This window comes from Hevea brasiliensis, chromosome 5 (assembly GCF_030052815.1).
Source record: "Hevea brasiliensis isolate MT/VB/25A 57/8 chromosome 5, ASM3005281v1, whole genome shotgun sequence".
Classification (NCBI taxonomy): Eukaryota; Viridiplantae; Streptophyta; class Magnoliopsida; order Malpighiales; family Euphorbiaceae; genus Hevea; species Hevea brasiliensis.
Window position 1 is genome coordinate 14,605,812 of NC_079497.1, and position 25,665 is coordinate 14,631,476.

Genomic DNA, 25,665 nt, shown 5'->3' on the forward strand with positions numbered 1-25,665 from the left:
TTCTTCGTTGAAATTTGACTTGAACACTTAAGATCGAATCCTCATTAAACGGACCAAAATCTTAACTCTTAAACTTTTGAAAGGGAGATCGGCAATAAAACTGGTAAGAAAAGATCTAGTGTCAGTTCACTTCGTTTATACTACAACAGGTCGGAGAGATCGGTGGGCGATTTAAAAGACTGGTAAGGATTTGACTGATGTGAGGACTATTGATTCAATTCTTTGAGGAGAGATCGGAAATGTGACTGTCTATCAAAGAGGGATCAGAAATGAGGTTAGCTGTCAAAAGGAGACTTAGTACTGGGGTCAGTTTCAAAGTTTTATTGATTTTGGGGATCGGCCAAAATATGGTGTCGACAATCCTGGTTGCCTTTGTTGTCCTCTGCCTATAATATCCTCCATAAGGAGCAATTTCCTTCTAGAACTTGATAGGATCATAGATGGTTTGTTGCCACTCATTGCTCTTATATCCAACATCTTGAAAACCAAAGATTGCACTCATAGAGCCCATGTCTAACTCTCTATCAATACCAGCACATCTAAAGCAAATTACATCTCTATGGCCAGGGATAGTAGGTTTGAAATTCAACCTTAGGGAACTCAAAACTCCAAAGTCAATTCTTTATACACTGGTTCCCTAATCCTAACAAACTCAGTCCAATTTATAGCATTTAAATAAGCAAATACTGAATCATAATTTCCTAATTCTCTTAAAATTTGCTCATCCATATATTTATTTGCTGAAATGGGCTTGGAGGCTAAAATCTCATATGCATTTTTCATATCTATATCTTTGAAAGCCCAAGGTAATGGAGAAATTACCTCCTCTATGTCATCTGCAGATGCTGAAGGTGCTACCGAAGCACTGGCAGGCTGAGAATATGTTAAGGGTGATTAAAATGCAGGAATTGGAGCAACTGGTGATGGAATTGATGATGCTGACCTTGTTCTCTTACTAACTGGCTCTGAGGAAACCCTAAGTGAAGATTGTAAATCCATAGGAATAGGGGATGACCCTTTTCTTTTCACAACAGAGGCTTTCTTGGTTCTACCTACAACCATTTTGGTTTTGGTTTTAGGTTTGGCTTGAGTTGGAGCATGTTCAGGCATTTGTTCTTGAACTTGGGTTTCGATAATGGGTGTCTCAATAAGGGTTTCAATGGTAGGGGCTAGGATGGGTTTCAATGGCATTTTCATGTTGTTGTGTGAGAGGTGTCGGCGGGATGAGGGAGGGTGTTTGGTCTTAGGGTAGTGGTGGTGGCAATTGTGGTGGCAGTGGTGGGCTTGGATTAGGAGTAGGGTTTGCGCTAGCAGAAGGTGAAGAAGGAGTGGCCATTTTCAATTTAGCAAACTTTTTGGATTTTCAGGGTTTGTGGGTAGACCAAATCTTGGTTCTTACCATTTAATAATAGAAATAATCTCTTTAACTTCCCAGGAATAGCCTAAAGAGATGGTGGAGGGAGTGGTAGTATGCTCTGGTTTTTCGGGAGAGATAATGGGATAAAAGTGGCAGAAGTTTAGAACTTTTAAAATTTAGGGCAAACACTGGTGGCTTGGTGTTAAGCATGGATTGCATAGGGTATAGCTTAGGGTAAGCACGTAGCAATTGCTGAACTAAAGAGTTTGGAAATGCTTAGGGTCAAGCACGAATTTGCTTAGGGTTAAGCAAGATTTGCATAGGGTACAGCTTAGGGTAAGCAACATCATCAGTAAATTTTAGCAGGTTTTGGGAAAAATTGTGATTTCACTAATAAAAAACAGTCTAAATGTTATGGAATGCTATCATGACCCTCAGCAATTACCAAATACACATAAACACCACAAAATTGAAGAATTTAAGCTCATCATCTCTCATAAAATTATCAAGCATAATACAAGCATGTGGGAATTAGCTCAAATTAGGTACAAATTGTGATTACCGTTTACAAACTTAATGAAATGGTCTTATTCCTAAGCTTATACCCAAAGCATATTTTCAACAACATTTGAGACAAGTTTCAAGCATTCAAAAATTGCGTAAAAGACATATAAATTGACTTCTTAAGCAACATGAATAGTAGCATGAACAGAAACATAAACAGTAACTTAAACAAAAAATACAAATTCTAACAAACTATAAAAACTATAGATACACTAAAAGGTAAAACTCAACAAACACTATTTTTGCACTTCAATAAAGCTCACATCAGTCCTAAATATCAAAATTGATCCTCATTCAAGTTGCATTCTACCAAATACAAAAAGGCATATATATGAACATGTATTATCACTCAATTTTTCAATATCAGTAATGTGACACAAATTCAAGAAAGTTACTGTTCACAGAGAAACAAAAGTGCAGAATTTCTTCCCTTAAATAGCTGCATTGCATTTCTTATCTTTTGCAACAAATTTCAATTTGCCTAATCTTCATGAATGACCTACAAAAGATAAACAAATATCACTTTTGAGTTTAATGAGGGTAAAAACTAAAATGAAATAAAATGGAAAATTAATAAACTATAAAAGGATACGCTTGGGCTGCCTCCCAAGAAGCGCTTGTTTAAGGTCTTGAGCTTGACCTTCCACTCCAAATCACCTAAATATCCCCAGTTGGGGAACTAAGCCATGAAACCTCTATAACCTTTTGTGTGGGCTCTCCAACCATATAATGCTTTAATCTTTGCCCATTAACTTTGAAAGTACCTGAGGTTTCATTCCTTATCTCCACAGCTCCATATGGATATACCTTTGTAACAGTGTAAGGCCCTGACCATCTTGACTTCAATTTTCCGAGAAATAACCTTAACCTAGAATTATATAAGAGAACTACATCTCCTTCTTGAAATTCTTTCCTCCTAATGTGCTTATCATGCCATCTCTTAGTTCTTTCCTTGTAAAGCTTGGCATTTTCATAAGCATCCAGTCTAAGTTCCTCAAGTTCATTTAATTGCAACATTTTCTTTTCTCCTGCAGTCTTTAAGTCAAAATTTAGTGTCCTTATAGCCCAATATGCTCTATGCTCCAACTCCAAAAGTAAATGACAAGCTTTCTCATAAACCAATCTAAAAGGGGTGGTGCCAATAGGAGTTTTAAAAGCTATCCTATAGGCCCAAAGAGCATCATCTACCTTTAATGACCAATCTTTCCTTGAACTGTTCACTATTTTCTCAAGAATTCTTTTCAGCTTTCTATTTGAAATCTTCACTTGACCACTGGTTTGTGGATGGTAGAGTGTTGCAACTTTATGCTTAACTCCATATTTTTATAATAATCTCTCAAATTAATGGTTGTAAAAATGAGAACCGCCATCACTTATAATGGCACGTGGAGCTCCAAATGCTGTAAAAATAAACTTCTTAAGGAATTTAACCACAACTCTAACATCATTAGTTGGAGATGGTATAGCTTCAACCCATTTGCTCACATAATTTACTCTAACCAAGATGTACTTATGTCCAAAGGATGACGGAAAGGGTCCCATAAAGTCAATGCCCCAAACATCAAATAGTTCCACTTCCAATATATTTTGGAGAGGCATTTCATCTCTTTTTGAGACATTTCCCATCCTCTGACACATATCACATGCATTTACAAACTTTTTTACATCTCTAAACATATGTGGCAAAATGAACCCTGCTTGAAGAACTTTTTCTGCAGTCTTTGAACACTCATATGACCCCCATAAGGTGAAGAATGGCAATCTCTAATGACATCCCCTATCTCCTCATAAACTAAACATCTCCTAATCAGCCCATCTCCACACCTCTTAAACAAAAATGGCTCTTCCCAGTCATAATCCCTCACAGCAAAAAGAAATTTCTTCTTTTGCTGCCATGTTAAATCAGGTGGAAGGATTCCACACACCATATAGTTCACAAAATTTGCATAGCAGGGGATCTTTGCACTAATGGTTGCCAACAACTGCTCATTAGGAAAATAATCATCTATTGGAAGCCCTTTCCCCAAATTATCTCCTTGTTCTTGCCTTAATCTGGATAAATGATCTGCTACTATATTTTCTACTCATTTCTTATCCTTAATTTCCATATCAAACTCTTGAAGGAGTAATACCCACCTTATCAACCTAGGTTTGGCCTCTTTATCTAAAGGAGATACTTGATAGCTGCATGATCTGTGTACACTATTACCTTAGACCCCATAAGATAAGACCTGAATTTATCTACTGCAAATACCACTGCTAAAAACTCTTTCTCTGTAGTAGAGTAATTTATTTGAGCATCATCCAAGGTCTTACTTGCATAATAGATTGAATACACCTTCTTATCTTTCTTTTGTCCTAAAACAACCCCAATGGCACAGTCACTAGCATCACACATCAACTCAAAAGGTAATGACCAATCAGGCAGCTGCACAATAGGAGCAGATATCAAAGCTTCCTTTATCCCACAAAAGGCATCCATACAATCAGTATCAAAATAAAATTCCACATCTTTACTCAATAAATTAGTAAGAGGTTTAGAAATCTTAGAAAAATCCTTGATGAATCTCTTGTAAAATCCAGCTTGCCCTAAGAAACTCCTCACTCCTTTCACAGATGTTAGGGGTGGTATTTTCTCAATAATTTCTACCTTTACTTTGTCCACCTCAATACCCATGTTTGACACAAGATGTCCCGAAACAATTCCTTCTTGTACCATAAAATGGCACTTTTTCCAATTTAAAACTAAGTTAAACTCTTCACATCTCTGCAAAACTTTAGACAAGTTAGATAGGCATCCATCAAAAGATTTACCATACACAGAAAAATTATCCATAAACACTTTCATAATATCCTCAATCATATTAGAAAATATGAACATCATACATCTCTGAAATATAGCTGGGGCATTACATAATCTAAATGGCATCCTTCGATATGCAAAGGTACCATAGGAACATGTGAAGGTGGTTTTATCATGATCATCTGGGTGAATAGGGATTTGAAAGAACTCTAAATATCCATCCAAATAGCAAAAACAAGAATGATGAGTTAATCTCTCAAGCATCTGATCTATAAATGGTAATGGAAAATGGTCCTTTCTAGTTACATTGTTCAACTTCCTATAGTTTATGCACATTCTCCATCCAGTTATAGTCCTAGTACGTATTAGTTCATCATTTTCATTTTTCACTACTGTGATGCCCCCTTTTTTAGGTACAACATGAACTGGACTTACCCAATTACTATCGGAAATAGGGTAAATGATACATGCATCGAGCAATTTTAAGATCTCTTTTTTCACAACCTCTTTCATATTTGGATTCAATCTTCTTTATGATTCTTTAGAAGCTTTGTGATCATTCTCCAATAAAATTTTATGCATGCACACAGAAGGATGTATTCCTTTAATATCATCAATGGTATAACCAATTATCCTTCTATGCTTTCTAAGAATTCTTAATAATTTTTCAACTTCACAATCATTCAGTTTAGCACTAGCAATCTCAGGATATGTAGAATTTTGACCAAGAAAAGCATACCTGAGATTTGTTGTAAGAGGTTTCAACTCTATCTTTGGTGCTTCACTTTTTTCAAGCATTGGTGGTGAAGTTGTATCTTGCTTCAAGTCTCCAATCTCCTTAACACTAGCTATAGGCAAAGGTGAATTTCCTTCTAAAATTTGAGCATATTCTGCAGCTTCTTCAATCTCATCCCCTTTCTTGATGTTGTGAACTAAACAAGCTTCTAAGGGATCTTTAGGATGTTGCTTTTTGAACACTTCTCAGACCACTTCATCTACCACATCAATTCTCAAGCATGAATTTGAAACATCTTTCTTTTTCATTGCTTGGAACAGATTAAATTCAACTTTTTATTCCCCAACTTCTAATGTAAGCCTTCCATTCTTTACATCAATCACAGCTCCAGCAGTAGCAAGGAAATGTCTACCAAGAATAATAGGAATGTGTACATCCTCTTCCATTTCCAATACTACAAAGTCCACCAGTATGAAAAATTTTCCAACTTTCAGAGGAACATTCTCAATCACCCCAATTGGAAATTTGATAGACCTATCTGCTAACTGCAGTGAAATACTAGTAGGCTTTATTTCTCCAATCTTCATTTTCTCATAGATAGACAATGGCATTAGACTAACACTGGCTCCAAGATCACATAAAGCCTTATCTATACTGATATCTCCAATGTGACATGGTATGGAAAAACTACTAGGATCTTTCAGTTTGGGTGGAAACTTATTTTGCAAGATAGCACTGCTTTCTTCTGTAAGAGCTACGGTCTCAAATTCTTCCAACTTCTTCTTGTTAGACAAAATCTCCTTAAAAAATTTAGCATATGAAGGCATTTGTGCTAAGGCATCAGTGAAAGGAATAGTCACATGTAAAGACTTCAATACCTCAAAAAACTTCCCAAATTATTTATCCAACTTTGCTTTCTGGAACCTTTGTGGGAATGGTAAAGGTGGCATGTAGGCTTTAGGTGTTACATATTTAGGTTCTTCTTCTTCACTCTCTCTCTTTTTACTTCCTTTTTCTTCCACTGAACTCTCTTTCTCAACTTCAACTCTAATATCAGCTTTAGCTTTTTCATCTTCTTCTCTATTTTTCTCTTCTTCAATTTTCTTTTCAATCTTTTTATCTCCACTCTCCAATATTTTTCCACTTCTTAATATAATAGCCTTGCAATGCTCTTTTGAATTTTCAGATTGGCTAGGAAGCTTCCCAATGTTAGTAGTATGCCCTAGAGCATATCATTTAGTATATATCTTGTACATATTTTATTAATAAAAGGCATTTTCAATTTTCCATTTATATAATACATTTATGTGTAATAGAAAAGGTCCATTGATATTTTGTTAGAAATTCTATTCTTAAGTTGTTAAGAATATGAGTGACAGTATTTCTAGCACAAAGTATCATAAATTGGTTCACAATCGAGGGTACTTTACAATAAGGACATGACTTATCCAGAAAGATTGTAATCATGTTTGTTCCCAAGTTATTTATATGAGATGTAAATAAGATGGAATGGTGAGTCTCATGCCATATAACAAATATGATAGGCACTTATGCATGATAAGTAGGCTGAACCAGTGACATTTATGACAAGCACATGGAGTTTACTCTTGTCAATGCATTGTCATTGATCATATTAGTGCATATAATCTTTAGACCTGAGACAACACAATTATCTTGTATATAGGTGGTTTGAGTTTGATACTGCTTTCATACTTATACTGTGTATGGGTATATGGGCATGTGTTGGCTCCTACAAGTTATATATGGAGATAGGTGTTGATCAAGATAGAATCTGTTATCCTAAGTAAATAGGGATAAAATCCTATGTTCAGTTAATTGTTCTTGATGTTTCAAGTTCCTGGCCATGACAGATAGATTTAATCAGAAAAGAGTTTATGATGAGAAGATCTTTTTAATCAAGAATTGGAATTAAAATAGAACATAATATTCATAGCAAATGGATTTTGACATAAATCATGACTCCAACTCGAATTGGGATTTTGTAACAGAGAGATTCTAGTGCATGCTAACATATGATAAAAGGTTCATTTAAGGTATTCCTTATTACTAATTAGGTAGCCATGGCATGCTACGCTAGGTGTTAACCATGGTCTATGAGGTGCATAAAATGATTTAGAGAAATCATTTATGGTAAGAAAGAGTTCTAAAGATATTAAGAGTTAATATCATATCTCATTGCCAATTAGTGATGAGCTTAGTAAGTTACACACATACACAAGTAATCACCAAGTTAAATGTGATTTAATTAATTAAATAGGCTGAACCAGTGACATTTATGACAAGCACATAGAGTTTACTCTTGTCAATGCATTGTCATAGATCATATTAGTATATATAATCTTTAGACACGAGATATACATGATTATCTTGTATATAGCTGGTTTTAGTTTGATACTGCTTTCATACTTGTACTGTGTATGGGTATATGGGCATGTGTTGGCTCCTACAAGTTATATATGGAGATAGGTGTTGATCAAGATAGAATCTATTACCCTAAGTAAATAGGGATAAAATCCTGTGTTCAATTAATTGTTCTTAATGTTTCAAGTTCCTGGCCAGGACAGATAGATTTAATCAGAAAAGAGTTTATGATGAGAAAATCTTTTTAATCAAGAACTGGAATTAAAAGAAAACATAATATTCATAGCAAATGGAGTTTAACATAAATCATGACTCCAGCTCGAATTGGGATTTTGTAACAGAAAGATTCTAGTGCATGCTAACATATGATAAAAGGTTCATTTAAGGTATTCCTTATTACTAATTAGGTAGCCATGGCATGCTACGCTAGGTGTTAACCATGGTCTATGAGGTGCATAAAATGATTTAGAGAAATCATTTATGGTAAGAAAGAGTTCTAATGATATTAAGAGTTAATATCATATCTCATTGCCAATTAGTGATGAGCTTAGTAAGTTACACACATACACAAGTAATCACCAAGTTAAATGTGATTTAATTAATTAGTTAAAGAGTTTAATTGATTAATTAAATAGGTTTAGTTTGCAATTAGATTGCAAAGTCTCTAGCATGGCTTGAAACCAAATCTAGGTTATTGAATGTATAGTATAAGTTAAATTTATATTTAAAGTGCTTAAATATGAATTTAATTATAAGAAATTAATTAATAGAGATTAATTAATTAATTTATATTTGATATAAATTGATTAGAAGAAGAGAAATAATTATTTTGGGTTGAGAACTCAAAATTAAAACACAAGGGTAATTTAGTCATTTCACAGGGTGACATGTGGCACCATGAGATGGTGACATGTGGCACCATGATGGTGACACATGGCACTACACATAAGCTTATTATTTGTCTTTTAATCATGTAAGATGATCAAAGTCAAGATTAAATCTAGGTTTGACACTTGGCACAATGTGATTGGGTCAATTAAACTAAGAGCCAATCAGAAGATGATATGTGGCAAGGATTTTAAGTGATGACCTAATTATATAATTTGATGTTATGAAAGAGTAAAAATATAATCTGATTTCTCTCATTGTGTGCCACCACCCAAAGAGAATATCTCCTCTCTTCTTCTTCATCTCTCATCAATTCAAAGAGAATTGCCAACATTCTCTTGAATTAAAATTGCTAGAAATCATTTCTAGTGTCCTATATACATCTGTAATCTCTCTAAACGGCAAAACCTCAATTTATAATTGATTGGAAAGGCTTGAGAAGCTGTTCAAGGGGTTGCCATTGGTGATCTTGGTGTGGACAAGCTAGAGGGACAACATCTGGTGTCCTAAGTGCTTCCCAAAGGTACCAAACACAACTACAGTGCATCAAAAGGTTCGTGCACATGTTCTTGATTTAATATAGGATTCTAATGAATTAATCTGTTAATTTTAAAATCTTAAATAGTAAATGTAGATCCAAAAACATATTAAAAGTATTTTAATATGCTATTGAACATTGAAATCAAATAGGTAAATAATGAATCTTGCATGATGCATGAGACCTTAGAAGAAAAATTTTGAATTTAATGATCTAAACTACTAATTTTCATGCTTCCACTCATTCAATTGGTATCAGAGCTACTATATTTGCCATTTAGATTGTTTAATATATGATTTAATTATGTGATTTGATCATGAGATGATTGATTCATTGCTGGTTGCAAAGAATAGGTGGCGGTATGATGATGAACACCATTGGTGCGCATGGTTTGGTGCATTCAACCATGCGTATGGCTTTTGGGCTTGAATGTGGGCTTGGTTTCAAGGCCCATAATTATGCCCATGACTAATTAAAGTGTTTAATTAGGAGTTTTAATCACACAATTAAATTTTGATTCAAATATGAATTTTTAAATTTGTTTGAATGTGATTCAAATCTGAATTTTTAAATTTGTTTGAATCATATTCAAATCTGGATTTTTAAGTTGAATATGAGATATTCAATTTAATTTAAGTATGTATATTTTATTTAATTGTTAAATAATGATATGCATGATAGATGATCATGGACAATAAAAGACCAATGTGATTGGATTTATTTCTTTTATGTTCCTTTGGGTTGTAAATTACTTAATTTATTTTAATTTATTTTGGTGGCATGTATTATAAAAGTTGTAATATTTTTTGGATTATAATTTCATTTATTTGGTTCTTGTAAATTCACCTTGGTATGCCAAGGATTACTATGTAATTGGATTGCAAGAAGATCAAGGAGGTCAAGAGCATTGGTGGGACCAGTGAGAGGAATTCAAGATCAAGTGTTGATTATGTACTCCTTCAACAACTCTTGTAATATGAATGAATGAAATGTACCTAGGAATGCCCTGATTCAATTCTTGGTGGCTCAGAATTAAATCCCTTAGAAAGTCCATGATCATACCATATTTATTATCCATGAATACATGAGATGTATGGTAATGTATACAAGTATATGATATATGCATGCTAATTGGATAATGTGCAAAGTGAGACCTTAATATTGATTAGGATGAGCACAAAATCTTTCAAACAAATGATTAAATTGGAAATGGTATAATTAAAGTAATTATAACATGGGCCCTCCATTGAGGCAATTATTTTAAAAAATTTTAAATACTTGCATATGATACAATTAATTTAAGAGATTTTCTTAAGAATAATTATTAAGTATGAGATGTTATAAATATGTAAATGGTTTGGTGGCCAATAATGGATGTGCCTGAGGACATTAAAATTATTTGCATGTTTACTGGCTCAATGGGATCAACTTAACTAATGCAAGATAAGTCAATAATGGATGTGCCTGAGATTTTGAGCATTAGGGGCTAGGTAAAGGATTGAATCTCACATGAGATGTGATGGGCAATGAGTTGCTCACTTATAGTTTATTGTAATTTCAATAATGGATGTGCCTGAGGATGATCAATAGGATTATAAGAATTCAATCACCCATTAGAAATCCATCCAACTAGGATTTCCGTTTTCTACTTTGGAAGTGTAGGATTCGCTAAGTTAGTGGGAGGACCAATTTAATTAAAAGACCATAATCATTTTGGTTAAATACCTGATACATTTACTTATTAATCTGATTATTTTCTGTAGTTAATTTTCTTATAATAATGAGCACACCACAACCACCACCATCCAATATCCTTGCAAGCATACTTGATTGCAATAGGTTGACAGGATCTAATCTCTCTGATTGGCTAAGAAATTTGAAACTTGTCCTGAACCTTGAACATATAGGATATGTTTTAGACTCAAATATTCCTGGTCCCTTACCTCTAGAGGCCACTAAAGAGGAATATGAAACTTTGGACAAGTAGAAGGAGCATGATACAAGAGCTAAGTGTTACATGCTTGCTTCTATGAGAAATGAGTTACAGAAGCAGCATGAGAACATGCAGAGTGCAAGTGAGATCCTCCTTCACCTACAAGAGTTGTATGGTGAGCACAACAGGAATGCTAGGTATGAGATATCTAAACAGCTATTCCACATGAGGATGTCTGAGGGACAGAATGTTGGGGATCATGTCCACAAGATGATTTGGCTGATTAAGTATCTGGAACATCTTGACTTTAACATGGATTTCCAACTGCAAAAAGATTTGATCCTTCAGTTTCTTCCTGAGTCATTTGGGAATTTTGTGACAAATTTCCATATGACTAAACAGGAATGCACCTTGGCTGGTTTACTCAACATGCTGGTTATTGCCCAAAAGAATATACTGGGTAATAAAGGAAAAGAGGTAGCTTTGATTGCATCTTCTTCTGTTGGAAAGTCCAATAAGAAGAAGGGCAATAAGAAAAAGAAACCTCAAATTCTTGGTCCTTCTAAGAAGATAGCTAAACAGAAAGGGAAGACTAAAGCTGATGGAGGCAAAGGAAAGTGTTTTCCTTGCCCGGCAGGATGGGCCTTTGGAAAAGGCGCGCGGGGTATCTTGCTTCACTGAAGGATAAGAAGGATACACCTTCGGAAGGTATGTCCATATCTTGTTATTTAGATTCTAATGATACTCATAATTCATCTACAACTTGGGTTTTAGATACTGGTGCCAGTTCCCATATTTCTTATGATATGCAGGAACTAGTAAATAGTAGCAGCTTGCATTCTCGATATGTTAGACTCCGGATTGGCGATGGCTCAATTGTTGAAACTTTAGCCATAGGATCTAAATCTTTTTACATGTCTGGACATGTTTTGTGTTTGAATAATATCTTATATATACCTGATGCTTTTAAGAACAATATTTCAAAATCTAGTTTGACTAGAGATGGTTATGAATCTCGGTTCACAGATGATGTTTGCAATATTTATTTTGGAAATAAATATGTTGGCTCGGGTTATATGCATGATGGTCTTTTTTATTTGGATAATAATGATAAACACAAAATAAATGCAAGTGATCTAAATGAATGCAATGCCATGATGAAAATCAACTCAAGTTCAAAATATATTTGGCACTTAAGGTTAGGTCATATTGTAGAAGATAGGATTGCAAAGCTGGAGAAAATGAGGTTTTTATCCTCATTGGGCTCTAAACCTACTCCAACTTGTGAATCATGCCTTCAAGGCAAAATGACCAGATCACCCTTTGTTGGACAAGGGCTAAGAGCTGAAAATATTTTGGAGCTAACACATAGTGATGTATGTGGTCCATTTAAAGAAATGGCTAGAGGCGGTTTTCATTATTTTATTACCTTTACTGATGATAAATCAAGGTTTGGGTATTTATATTTGATGAAATACAAACATGAATCCTTTGAAAAGTTCAAAGAATTTAAATCTGAAGTAAAAAATCAAATAGGAAAAAGTATTAAAGCTCTTCGATCAGATTGTGGAGGTGAATACTTGAGTACTGAATTTGATGAACACTTGAAAGAGCATGGCATTGTTTCCCAGCTGACTCCTCCAGGAACACCATAGCTGAATGGTGTCTCTGAAAGGAGAAATCGTACCCTATTGGATATGGTGTGTAGTATGATGAGCTATACCGATATGCTAATCTCCTTTTGGGGATTTGCATTAGAATCAGCTTTGCATTTTCTGAATAGGATTCCATCAAAATCAGTATCTTCCACACCTTATGAGATATGGCATGGAAGAAAACCAAGTCTTAAGCATGTTAAGATTTGGGGTTGTCCAGCTTATATCAAAAAACTGAACATTGATAAATTGGAAACCAGATCAGAAAAGGGTCGATTTGTTAGATATCTAAAAGAGAGTTTTGGATATTAATTTTATTTGCCTACATCACAAAAGGTTGTAGTAAGTAGAGATGTCACATTTCTTGAATAACAGTTTGTTCAAAAAGGAGACAAAGGAAGGCAAATAGAGTTAGAATTGAAAAATTCTGACCAATCAATAGATCAAATGGATATAGATCCATCTAGTCAACCTACACCTGTTGATAGAACATCTACTGTAATTCCTCGCAAATCAACCAGGATTTCTCACCCACTAGTGAGATATGGTTTTCTTCATGAAGAAGAATAAGAGTTGTCTACTCATGAAGAAGTAGATCATGGAGATGATCCACTTACCTATGAAGAAGCTCTATCAGATATAGACTGTTCAAAATGGATTGATGCTATGATATTCGATATTGATTCCATGTATAAGAATCAAGTTTGGGATCTTATTGACCCACCTGAAGGTATTGTACCTATAGAGAACAAATGGGTTTTCAAGAAGAAAATTAGTTCTGATAGAAAGGTAGAGACCTATAAAGCAAGGCTAGTAACGAAAGGGTTTCGCCAAAGGCAAGGAATCGACTATGAGAAGACTTTCTCGCCTGTTGCCATACTTAAATCAATTAAGATTTTATTAGCAATAGCTGCATACTATGATTATGAGATTTGGCAGATGGATATCAAAACAGCTTTTCTCAATGGATACATTGAAGAAAATATTTTCATAGAACAACCTAGGGGTTTTGAATCCCAAGATGGTTCCAAAGTATGCAAGCTAAAGCGATCCATTTATGGGTTGAAACAAGCTTCGAGGAGTTGGAACATCCATTTTGATGAAGCCATTAAGTCATTTGGTTTTATAAAAAATGAGGATGAGCCATGTGTATATAAGAAGGTTAGTGATAATGTTGTACTTTCCTTGTCTTATATGTGGATGACATTTTATTGATGGGCAATGACATAGGTATATTGACAGCTGTAAAGGTATGGTTGTGAAATACATTCTCCATGAAAGACTTAGGGGAGGCAACCTATATTCTTGGGATTCGCATCTATAGAGATAAAGCGAAAAGAATATTTGGTTTATCCCAAAGTCTATACTTGGAAAAGGTGTTAAAAAGGTTTAACATACTTGATTCCAAGAGAGGATTGTTACCAGTGAGACATGGTATCCACCTTTCTAAAGAGATGTCTCCAAAGACACTTGAAGAAAGAGATAAAATGGCCAAGATTCCATATGCTTCAGCTATTGGAAGTTTGATGTATGCAATGTTGTGTACTAGGCCAGATATCGCATATGCTATTAGTTTGACTAGCAGGTATCAATCCAATCTAGATTTGGAACACTGGATAGCTGTCAAGAATATCCTTAAGTACTTGAGAAGAACTAAGGATTTATTCTTGATATGTGGAGGTGGTGACTTGCAATTGGATGGTTATACTGATTTTGATTTCCAATTAGATATCGATGAGAGAAAGTCTACCTCTGGGTATGTGTTCATTTGTAATGGAGGTGCAGTCAGTTGGAAGAGCTCCAAAAAGAGTACGAATACAAATTTCACTATAGAGGCTAAGTATATTGCTGCATCAGATGCTACAAAGGAAGTTGTTCGGATAAAGAAGTTTGTGACAGAACTTGCAATAGTTCCTTCCATTGATCAGAAGTTCCACTCCACTGTGACAACAATGGAGCAGTCATACAGGCTAAGGAACCTTGATCTCACCAGAAATCCAAACACATAGAAAGGCATTACCACATTATAAGAAAGATAGTTGGGCGAGGCGATGTAGCCATGCAAAAAATAGCATCAGCTGAGTCCAGCTGATCCATTCACTAAGCCTATGTCACATGCTCAGTTAGACTGATATCTTGAGAAGATAGGTCTAAGATATTGTAATGAATGGCTCTAGTGCTAGTGGGAGATTGTTAGTAGTATGCCCTAAAGCATATCATTTAGTATGTATCTTGTACGTATTTTATTAATAAAAGGAATTTTCACTTTTCCGTTTACATAATATATTTTTGTGTAATAGAAAAGGTCCATTGATATTTTGTTAGAAATTATATTCTTAAGTTGTTGAGAATATGAGTGACAATATTTCTAGCACAAAGTATCATAAATTGGTTTTATAATCGAGGGTACTTCACAATAAGGACATGACTTATCCAAAAAGATTGTAATCATATTTATTCCCAAGTTATTTATATGAGATGTAAATAAGATGGAATGATGAGTCTCATGCCATATAACAAACATGATAGGCACTTATGCATGATAAGTAGGCTGAACAAGTGACATTTATGACAAGCAAATAGAGTTTACTCTTGTCAATGCATTATCATAGATCATATCAGTGCATATAATCTTTAAACCTGAGATAATATAGTTATCTTGTATATAGGTGGTTTGAGTTTGATACTGCTTTCATACTTGTACTGTGTATGGGTATATGAGCATGTGTTGGCTCCTACCAGTTATATATGGAGAAAGGTGTTGATCAAGATGGAATATGTTACCCTAAGTAAATAGGGATAAAATCCTACGTTCATTTAATTGTTCTTGATGTTTCAAGTTCCTAGCTAGGATGGATAGATTTAATCAGAAAAGATTTTCTGATGAGAAAATCTTTTTAATCAAGAACTGGAATTAAAAGAGAACATAATATTCATAGCAAATGGAGTTTGACATAAACCATGACTCCAGCTCGAATTGGGATTTTGTAATAGAGAGATTCTAATGCATGGTAACATATGATAAAAGGTTCATTTAAGGTATTCCTTATTACTAATTGGGCAGCCATGGCATGCTATGCTAGGTGTTAACCATGGTTTATGAGGTGCATAAAATGATTTAGAGAAATCATTTATGGTAAGAAAGAGTTCTAATGATATTAAGAGTTAATATAATATCTCATTGCCAATTAGTGATGAGCCTAGTAAGTCATACACATACACAAGTAATCACCAAGTTAAATGTGATTTAATTAATTAGTTAAAGAGTTTAATTGATTAATTAAATAGGTTTGATTTGCAATTAAATTGCAAAGTCCCTAGCATGACTTGAAATCAAATCTAGGTTATTGGATGTATAGTATAAATTAAATTTATATTTAAAGTGTTTAAATATGAATTTAATTATTAATAGAAATTAATTAATTAATTTATATTTGATATAAATTGATTAGAAGAAGAGAAATAATTATTTTGGGTTGAGAACTCAAAACTAAGACACAAGGGTAATTTAGTCATTTCACAGGATGACATGTGGCACCATGAGATGGTGACACATGGCACTACACATAAGCTTGCCATTTGTCTTTTAATCATGTAAGATGATCAAAGTCAAGATTAAATCTTGGTTTGACACTTGGCATAATGTGATTGGGTTAATTAAACTAAGAGCCAATCAGAAGATAACATGTGGCAAGGGTTTTAAGTGATGACCTAATTATATAATGTGATGTTATGAAAGAGTAAAAATATAATATGATTTCTCTCATTGTGTGCCGCCACCCAAAGAGACTCTCTCCTCTCTTCTTCTTCATCTCTCATCAATTCAAAGAGAATTGCCAACATTCTCTTGAATTAAAATTGCTAGAAATCATTTCTAGTGTCCTATATACATCTGTAATCTCTCTAAAAGGCAAAACCTCAATTTCTAATTGATTGGAAAGACTTGAGAAGCTGTTCAAGGGGTGGCCATTGGTGATCTTGATGTGGACAAGCTAGAGGGACAACATCTGGTGTCCTAGGTGCTTCCCAAAGGTACCAACCACAACTACAGTGCATCAAAAAGTTAGCGAACATGTTCTTGATTTAATCTAGGGTTTTAATGAATTAATCTGTTAATTCTAAAATGTTAAATGGAAAATATAGATCCAAAAACATATTAAAAGTGTTTTAATATGCTATTGAACATTGAAATCAAATAGGTAAATAATGAATCTTGCATGATGCATGAGACCCTAGAAGAAAAATTTTGAATTTAATGATCTAAACTACTAATTGTCATGCTTCCGCTCCTTTACCTAAATGCTTTACTATTTGAAGAGCTAGCTTGTTGAGCTATTTGGTTCTCCAATATCTTGTTGTGTGTTGCCATTTGATCCACTTTAGATGTTAATTGAGAAATCATTTCTTGTTGACTTTGACGGCTTACTAGTACAGTCTCAATTATGGCTTCTAATCTAAATTTCTTATCTGGTTATGCTTGCTGTGGTGGAGCTTGCTGTGATTATAGTGGAGCAGGTGCATTTTGAGGTTTAGGAATTCTAGGAGGAGGACCACTATTCTGCTGAAAATGCTGATGTTATTGATACCCAGAAGGTTGCTGAAAATTCTAGTGTTGTCTTTGTCTACCACCCCAAGAGAAATTAGGGTGGTTTCTCCATGCTCGATCGTAAGTTGCAGAAAATGGGTTACCGCCAAGTCTTTGATTATAGTTTCCCACATAATCCACTTGCTCACTTGAAAAGTCTTGACTAAGTGCACAAAAATCAATTACACAGTTGACATTTGCAGCTCCAACATCTACTGAATTACTTGAACCTCCAACTGAAGAATCTACTTTCATGTTTAGCTTGTTCATGTTCCTTGTTAAAGCATCAAACTTAGCATTAATCATATTCATGGCATCAAGCTCAAACATACCAGCCGGTTTCTTGATCTCATTCCTCTCACAACTTCATTGGTAGTTGTTATAAGCGATTTTATCTAGAGCAGAAAAAGCTTCATCTTCAGATTTCTCCGTAAGATCACCTCTAGAAGATACATCAATTGTACTTCTAATAGCCGGTGAAACTCTATTGTAAAAGTGTTGAAGCATCCACTTAGGAATCCCATGATGTGGACATCTCCTTTGCAAATCCTTGTACCTCTCCCATGCTTCATACAAGCTCTCATCATTTCTAGGTTTGAAAGAAGTCAGCTCATTTCTTAGCTTAGCTGTCTTGCTTGGTGGAAAATATTAGGCTAAAAATGCTTGAGAAAGTTCATCCCATGTTGTGATAGAACCCAGTGGCAAAGAATGTAACCACTCTCTAGATCGGTCCTTCAAAGAAAAAGGAAATAATCTGAGTCAAATTGCATCATCAGAAACTCCTTTATTTTCAACATATCACTGATTTAAAGAAAGTGTGCTAGATGCACACGTGGACTTTCACTTGGACTTCCCCCAAATTGTGATTGTTGTATCATCTGACAGAGTACAGGCTTCAATTCAAAATTATTAGCTTCCACTCTTGGTCTTGTGATACTTGGCATGAAATCTCCAATGTTAGGATAGGCGTGATCCTTCACAAAATGGTTGTTATTGTTGTTGGCCATTTCTTCTTGCAGTTGCTCTTGCTCTTGTGCTCTTTCTTGTTATTGTTGAGCTTTAAATTCAACTTTTCTCCTTTTAGCTTATGCTCTTAAAGCTCTTACAGTCTTTTCTATTTCTGGATCAAAGAATAAATTGATTTCTTCACTTTTTATCCTTCTCAAAAAATAAAAGTACCTGAAAAATAAAATAAACAATTTCTCAAAGTAAAATGGTAAAAGAAATTAAAAATAAAATAAAATGCCCAAATTAACCAAACAAACAATCGTTCAATATTAAACAAAAATCAAATCCCCGGAAAGAGCGCCAAAAACTTGATGCGTGAGTCTGCAAGTATACGGGTCGTATCAAGTAATAGAGTGATAAGTAAAGTATCATTCCCACGAGGATTTGCCGTTTGAATACCAAACTATGAATGAAGCAATTATTTAGGCTAATGATTGATGAATAAATGGTAAATGTAAATGAGCAAAGTAAATTGATGAATTTAATAGGAATGGGAAAAGAGTAAGCAAATAAATTTAAAATCTAGATTCAATTGAACTAAATTAATAACGGGTAATTAAAATCAAAGTCTAATTATGATAAAAATGATTCCATAGTTGGGGGTTTATACATAATTTAATTGAGATTTGTCTTAGGTATTTCAATTTTAAGGGAAAATAGAGTTTAAAGGTGATTGATTCTAAATTCTTTTGATAACTTTTTCAAGTAAACTAAAGTGTGTTCTAAAATAACCAAACCTATTTTCGTATGATATTTGATTACTTTAAAACCTATTAAATTTTGTAACCAATCATTAATTCCTCTTAAAACCCTAGTTTATTTCTAAATCTAGGTAATTTTAAGTTTCAATCCTTGATTATCTATCAATGACATTCACCTTTCGGACCTTCAATCAAAGATTAACATAATACCCAATGAGTACCAACATTAGGCAAGTAAATTAAGCACACAAGAAAGGAATAAAAACTCATATTTATATAAAATATGGAAATAACCAGTCCAAATCCACAAATTAAACTAAAACATATTTTCTCAATTCTGAAATCCAGAGAGTTTACTCACTCATGTTGGTATTTACAAGAGAAATTGATAGAAAAGTAAAGAAAAACATGATAAGAGGACTAAAAATAGAAAAACCTAGGTAGAAGAACCCAAAACTCTGATTTCTAGAGCTTCTAGAGATTGTTGTAGCAGCTCCTGTTCCTCAGAATTAATGGTGTCCTCCTCCCTTTCTCTCTTTGTAATTTTTCTTTCCTTTTGTTTCTTATTGTTTCCTCCTGTGGCAAAAACTAGAAAATGATCCTTTTATATGGTTCCAAAAGTTTCCCTAAAGTTAGATAAGAGCCAAGGAGTGGATAGGAAATGAGGTGTAGAAATATCCAAATCAATAGAGTTATTCACGTTTTGGGCAGTCTGCTTTGAGTACTGCTTACCCTAAGCAGCTTCTTCAGCAATTTTTGGCCTGTGGTGTGCACTGTGATGGTTGTCGATTCTACCAAAAATTAACTGAAATTAGTAATAATGAAATATTTTCTGAATGAATGCAATAAGTGGTAATCTAGGTCGAACACTAGATACTGAGTTACTAAATTTCTTGCACGTGTGTAACAGAAAAAAAAAAAGGTGGGATAAAACTCTCAATTTAAACAAACTTCAGTCAAAGGTAATTCGCATTCCAATGCATGACTCGATCATAGACAAAAGAAATACAATTATCTCTTTTTGAATACTTAACGTAGATTTACCAAATAGCAAGGTAAAATCCCTAACTTCCCTATACTCATCAATTTGAGCCCAGCACTCTTGTTGACTCTAATTATTAACTGAATTGGTATTAAGAAATCATTATCAATTTAATAACTGCTTTAAGAACAGGAAGTACTTAAGCTTGAACAATGATTTATAAAGCATAAATTATTTAATTCACCATATTATTTACTTAAGTTATTATTGAAAACTTGGATCAGAATCAATAAAACCTAATGGCTACTCACATTTAATCTTACACAACAATTACGGGTTATGAAGATGAACTAGCAATTAATCACATCAGACAATTAACTAATAGGCCTTTTCAGTAAATCATTCAATAGATCAAAAATAATGAAATTGAGAAACAATAGATATTCAAAAAAGCATAATTTAAATTAAGAACCTAGTCTCACAAATCATGCATAAAAACTAGAATCCTTTGAACCGAATTTAGAAACTTAGCTGCTCATGTTCGCAGCTTACAAAAAAAATTAAAAAAATGAAGAAATCTAAAACTATGAACGTGAATGGAGAATGAAGGTGTTGAAGGTGTTGAAGGCATTGAAGGTGTGTCTCCGCTGTTGCCAAAGATGATCTTTATAATAAAAAACCTAATTCACAGATAATAACCAAACTTGAAAAATTTTGAAATTCAAAAAGACAGATTCTCTACTCTACAATCATGGCCAATTTTCAGCCACTTGCCTTTCGATTCTGTCTCTGACTTCTTCAAGAAAGTTGTGGCCCTACTTCTTAGCTTTCCAATGAGTACTCATTTGCCCAAATTGAAGGTCTACAACCCAAGTTATGGGGCAAAAATCAAAATTGGTTCTGACAGACGATCCAGCCCATAAATTTAACTTCATTGCTGTTTTTAACCACCAAAACAATGTAGTCTTGTCTTCAGCCCTTCATAGAAATTATAGAGGTGGTTCTTAAGATTCAATTGGGCTTGGGATTGCTTCATTTGGACATATGGAGCTCCAGATATAAAATAAATCCCAAAACTGATCATGACACATCAAGTGTGGACTTTTGTAATAGACTCATAGTTAATTTTTAACAACCTTGGAGATTGATTTGGGCTTTAGTCCCTCCTTATCATTTGTAGTGCTCTAACTTAGCTTTTCAATGAATTAATCAACATTGGATTTGGAGGTCCACAACTTTAGAAACACCTGAAAAATACAGCAAATGTCAAATTAATGCAAATGCTAAAAATTTCTCAATTTAATACAATTAGTCCAACAACTCTCTAAAAATATGCTTAATTGATAATTATACTTTAATCAACTGAATTAGGCATAAAAATACACTAGAAACACTAAATGTGATGAGAGTAAAGATATTAATTATGCACTTATCAAAATTCCCCCACACTTAGATTTTTGCACGTCCTCGGCCAACACCAAGCTAAAGCAATCTAAAAATTCCAATGAAACACAGAATTTATACACTATAAAACAAATGATAAGAAATCAAGAAGCATAACATATCATGAACTGAAAGTATCTTAACAAACTCAAGCTAAAATTAACAAAAATTTATCTTTCAAAAAGTGGCTCACTAAAAATAGTGGACACTCACATGGCACTCAAATCACTCAAGTGTTTAGGAGGGTTTAAAACATGCACTCAAATTCAATTCATAGAATGAAACTACCATATGCTTGCTTATTCATCCAATCTCCGTCACTTATTTCATATGCATAACATAAATCAAAAGGTTTTTAAATATGGTTGTAATGGGGCTAAGGTAAAGGTATGGAAATAAGGATAAATGAAGCTTATTCTTTCCCTTCACATATATGTCAATAAAGTCCAAAAAATCCCAGAACATTTTTCTTTTTTTTTTTTACCATGTAGCATTAGCACCCATGCCAATTATTTCTTTTCAACTTCTTCTTCTTCTTTTTTTTTTTCATTTTTTTTTTCAAAAAAAAAACCAATAACAACTCACATATTACAACCCATATAATATTGTCAAAACCCAATTTATTGCATTTCAAATACTCTATTAGTTCTCAGGTAATAAAAAGGATAAAAAGAATAAGGTTTAGGTTCATATTCCAAGTTTCAACAAAGAAAAGGTATAATTTAAGCTCAAAGGGGCTCACTAAAGTCAATACATAAGGTTGGCTTTTTAAGGTAAAAATGGTTAAATCCTAATTTGCCTTTATCATTTTAACATATGCATATAATCATGTGACCTCAATTGGATTAAAAGCAAGTTCTAGAGTAACAAATCATGAATGAATAACACTTACAAAAAAAATTAAGATTGACATATAAGAAGTCAATTTAAATCAAGGCTAAAAAAAACTCACATAAGAAATATTTCATCGTCCACCAATTTTAGCTTATCAACTAATCAAAATCAAAACTCAAGTTAATTACAAGCCTAAATATGCAAGTTCATTAATTCAATCATGTTATGCCTCTCTCAAACTTCATTAATTTTTTTTCATAGCATAAGAACTCTGTAAACCATTGAAAATATGAAAACCTTTCCCCCACACTTAAAACTTACATTGTCCCCAATGTAAAGCCCAAATACAAAAGAAAAGAAAAAAAAAATCCTATAAAATAAAATAAGACAAGGGAAAGAAAATAAATCTGATTGTGGCTAACAAGCCACCCATGGGTTGCCTCCTAAGTAGCACCTTTGTTTAATGTCGTTAGCTTGACATGGCAAAGATCCTCAATCCAAATAAATTGGGTTACTCAATTTGAGCTCCTCCAATGAATGCTCCTGAAACCCCTCATAAAATGGCTTGAGTCTATAACCGTTGACCTTAAACACCTTGTTAGTTCCTAAACTTTGAATTTCAACTGCACCATAAGGAAACACATTAGTAATAATAAAGGGGCCAATCCAATGAGAATGCAACTTACAGGCATTAGCTTCAATATGGAATTATACAACAAAACTTTTTGCCCAATCACAAACTGCTTCCTTAGAATTAGTTTATCATGGAATGCCTTTGTCTTTCCTTTATAGATCCTAGAATTCTCATAAGCCTCAATTTGAATTTCCTCTAATTCATGCAATTGTAATTTTCTTTCCACACCAACAGTATCCAAATTCAAATTACAATGTCTAACAGCCCAATAAGCCTTATGTTCTAACTCATCCTCCATGCTTAACTCAAAAACATCCTGCACAAATGTATCAACAACATCAATAGAAAAGACAGAATGATCATCAGCAGGATACTTCATGGCATCAAAGATATTAAATTTGACAGTCTCTCCATCAAACTCCATAGTTAATATACCATCATCCACATCAATTTTTGTCTTGGCAGTTTTTAGAAAAGGTCTTCCAAACAAAATCAAAGCTGAGTTTGATGAGAGAGCACTATCCTCCATATCCAAAATGTAGAAATCTGCAAGAAAAATCAATTCTCCAACCTGCACCAAAACATCCTCAACTACTTCCAATGGGTAAGCATTAGAATGATCAGCTAACTGAATAATGACACTAGTTTCTTTCAATGGACCCAAATTTAATGTTTGAAAAACTGAATATGACATAACATTAATAGATGCTCCTAAATTTGCCATTGCACATTCAAATCTAGAATCACCTATTTTGCAAGGAATAGAAAACGAACCTGGATCCTTATACTTAGGGGGTAGTTTGTGCTAAATTAATGCTGACACATTTTCCCCAACACTGATCTTCTCATTATTCCTCAACTTGCGCCTTATAGTGCATAATTCCTTAAGGAATTTAGCATACCTGGGGATTTATTTGATCACATCAAGTAAACGTATATTAACCTCTACCTTTCTGAAAGTTTCTAAAATCTCTTTATCTTGTTATTCTCTCTTAGTCTTAGCTAACCTGCTAGGGAATGGAGGAAGAACAGAATTATTAGCCTTATTCAGTTCAAGTTCAATATTTACCTCAACTTCAGAAACTTCAGACTCTTTTGCTCCTTGCTTCTTCTTTTTCGTTGACTCATGTGGAGTCTGATTATCAACTTCTTTTCCACTTCATAACACTATAGCACTTGCATTTTCTTTGGGATTCATAACTGTTTGTGATGGAAGCTTTCCATAACCTTGAGCTTCAAGCTTATTGACAGATGAAGCTAACTGACCAATCTGCCTCTCTATGTTTTGAATGCTATTTCTAGTCTCCTGTTGAAACTGTTGTGTATTGCGAGCCACAGCCTTAATAATTTCATCAAGTGACATACCTTGATTTGAGAGGTGTGGAGGTGGTTGATTCACTTGTGGTCTCTGCTGCTGATATCAGTTTTGTACTGGTTGATTCCCATAACTCAAATTAGGATGATCTCGCCATCTCGGATTATAAGTATTAGAAAAGGGGTCATACCTGCATTTGCATGTTGCATTGATTCATCCTCTTGTAATGTAGGACACATGTCAATAGCATAACCCGAACCCGAACAAATTCCACATACCTTAACTGTTTGAATGTTTACTACAGCTAATTGCCTCTCCAAAGAAGTTAAATCATAAATATATTTCTCAAGGTTAGATGTACTTACCTCATTAACCTTCTTAGGTGTGTGATCCATTCTCATTCCAAACTGCTGAGAGTTTGCTGCCATGTTAGCAACCAGCCTCCTTGCTTCTTCTGGTGTCTTATCAACCAAAGCTCCTCCATTAGCAGCATCTATCATACTGCGGTCCATTAGTAGAAGTCCCTCATAGAAATACTGAATCAAAAGCTGCTCACTTATTTAATAATGGGGACAACTTGCACACAGCTTCTTAAATCGCTCCCAATACTCATACAAACTCCCTCCGTTGTACTGCCGGATGGCACAAATTTCTTTTCTTATGTTAGCAGCACGGGAAGCAGGAAAATACTTCTCTAAAAATATCCGCTTCATTTCATTCCATGAGTTGACAGATCCAGAAGGAAGATAATACAACCAATCCTTAGCTGTGCCTTCCAGTGAGAAAGGGAAAGCTGGATGCTTAATCTGGTCCTCTGAAACACCTTGAGGTTTCATGCTGGAACACACAACATAAAATTCCTTTAAATGCTTATATGGATCCTCACCTGAAAGACCATGAAACTTAGGCAACAAATAAATTAGTCCAGACTTTAACTCAAAAGCAACATTTAAAGCAGGGAATTGAATACATAAAGGCTGTTGGTTTAGATCAGGAGCAGCCAACTCTTTCAAAGTCATAGCAACCATGGTTTCATTTTCGGAATCTAAATCCGAACTTAATTCCCTTGGAGATTGGACTCCTTCAGATGTACTTGGGATCTGCTTAGCTAATTTTCTCAACTGTTTAGCTATTTTTTATACTTCTGGATCAAAGAACAACTCACCAGATTGAGAAGTTCTTGTTATAAACAAAAAAAAAAAATCAAACTAAAAAAATAGAAAAATGCCTCAAAACCCTAAAAAACGATGGAATTTGGCCTCAAGAGGGTGGGGCCAAGGAATCCTACAGATTGATTGGTTTTGTTC

At 34.1% G+C, this 25,665-nt stretch overlaps 1 non-coding gene and 1 pseudogene across 1 annotated transcript; one reads left to right on the top strand and one right to left on the bottom strand.

The window, feature by feature from the left end:
- The window catches only part of LOC131180080 (uncharacterized), an 89,220-nt pseudogene extending 71,509 nt beyond the window's left edge, over nt 1–17,711 (bottom strand).
- Nucleotides 17,712–17,958: 247 nt separating this feature from the next.
- On the top strand, nt 17,959–18,065 carry LOC131180537 (small nucleolar RNA R71). Its single transcript, XR_009149304.1, has one exon. It is a non-coding gene; the product is annotated as a small nucleolar RNA R71 (small nucleolar RNA).
- Nucleotides 18,066–25,665: the final 7,600 nt, after the last annotated feature.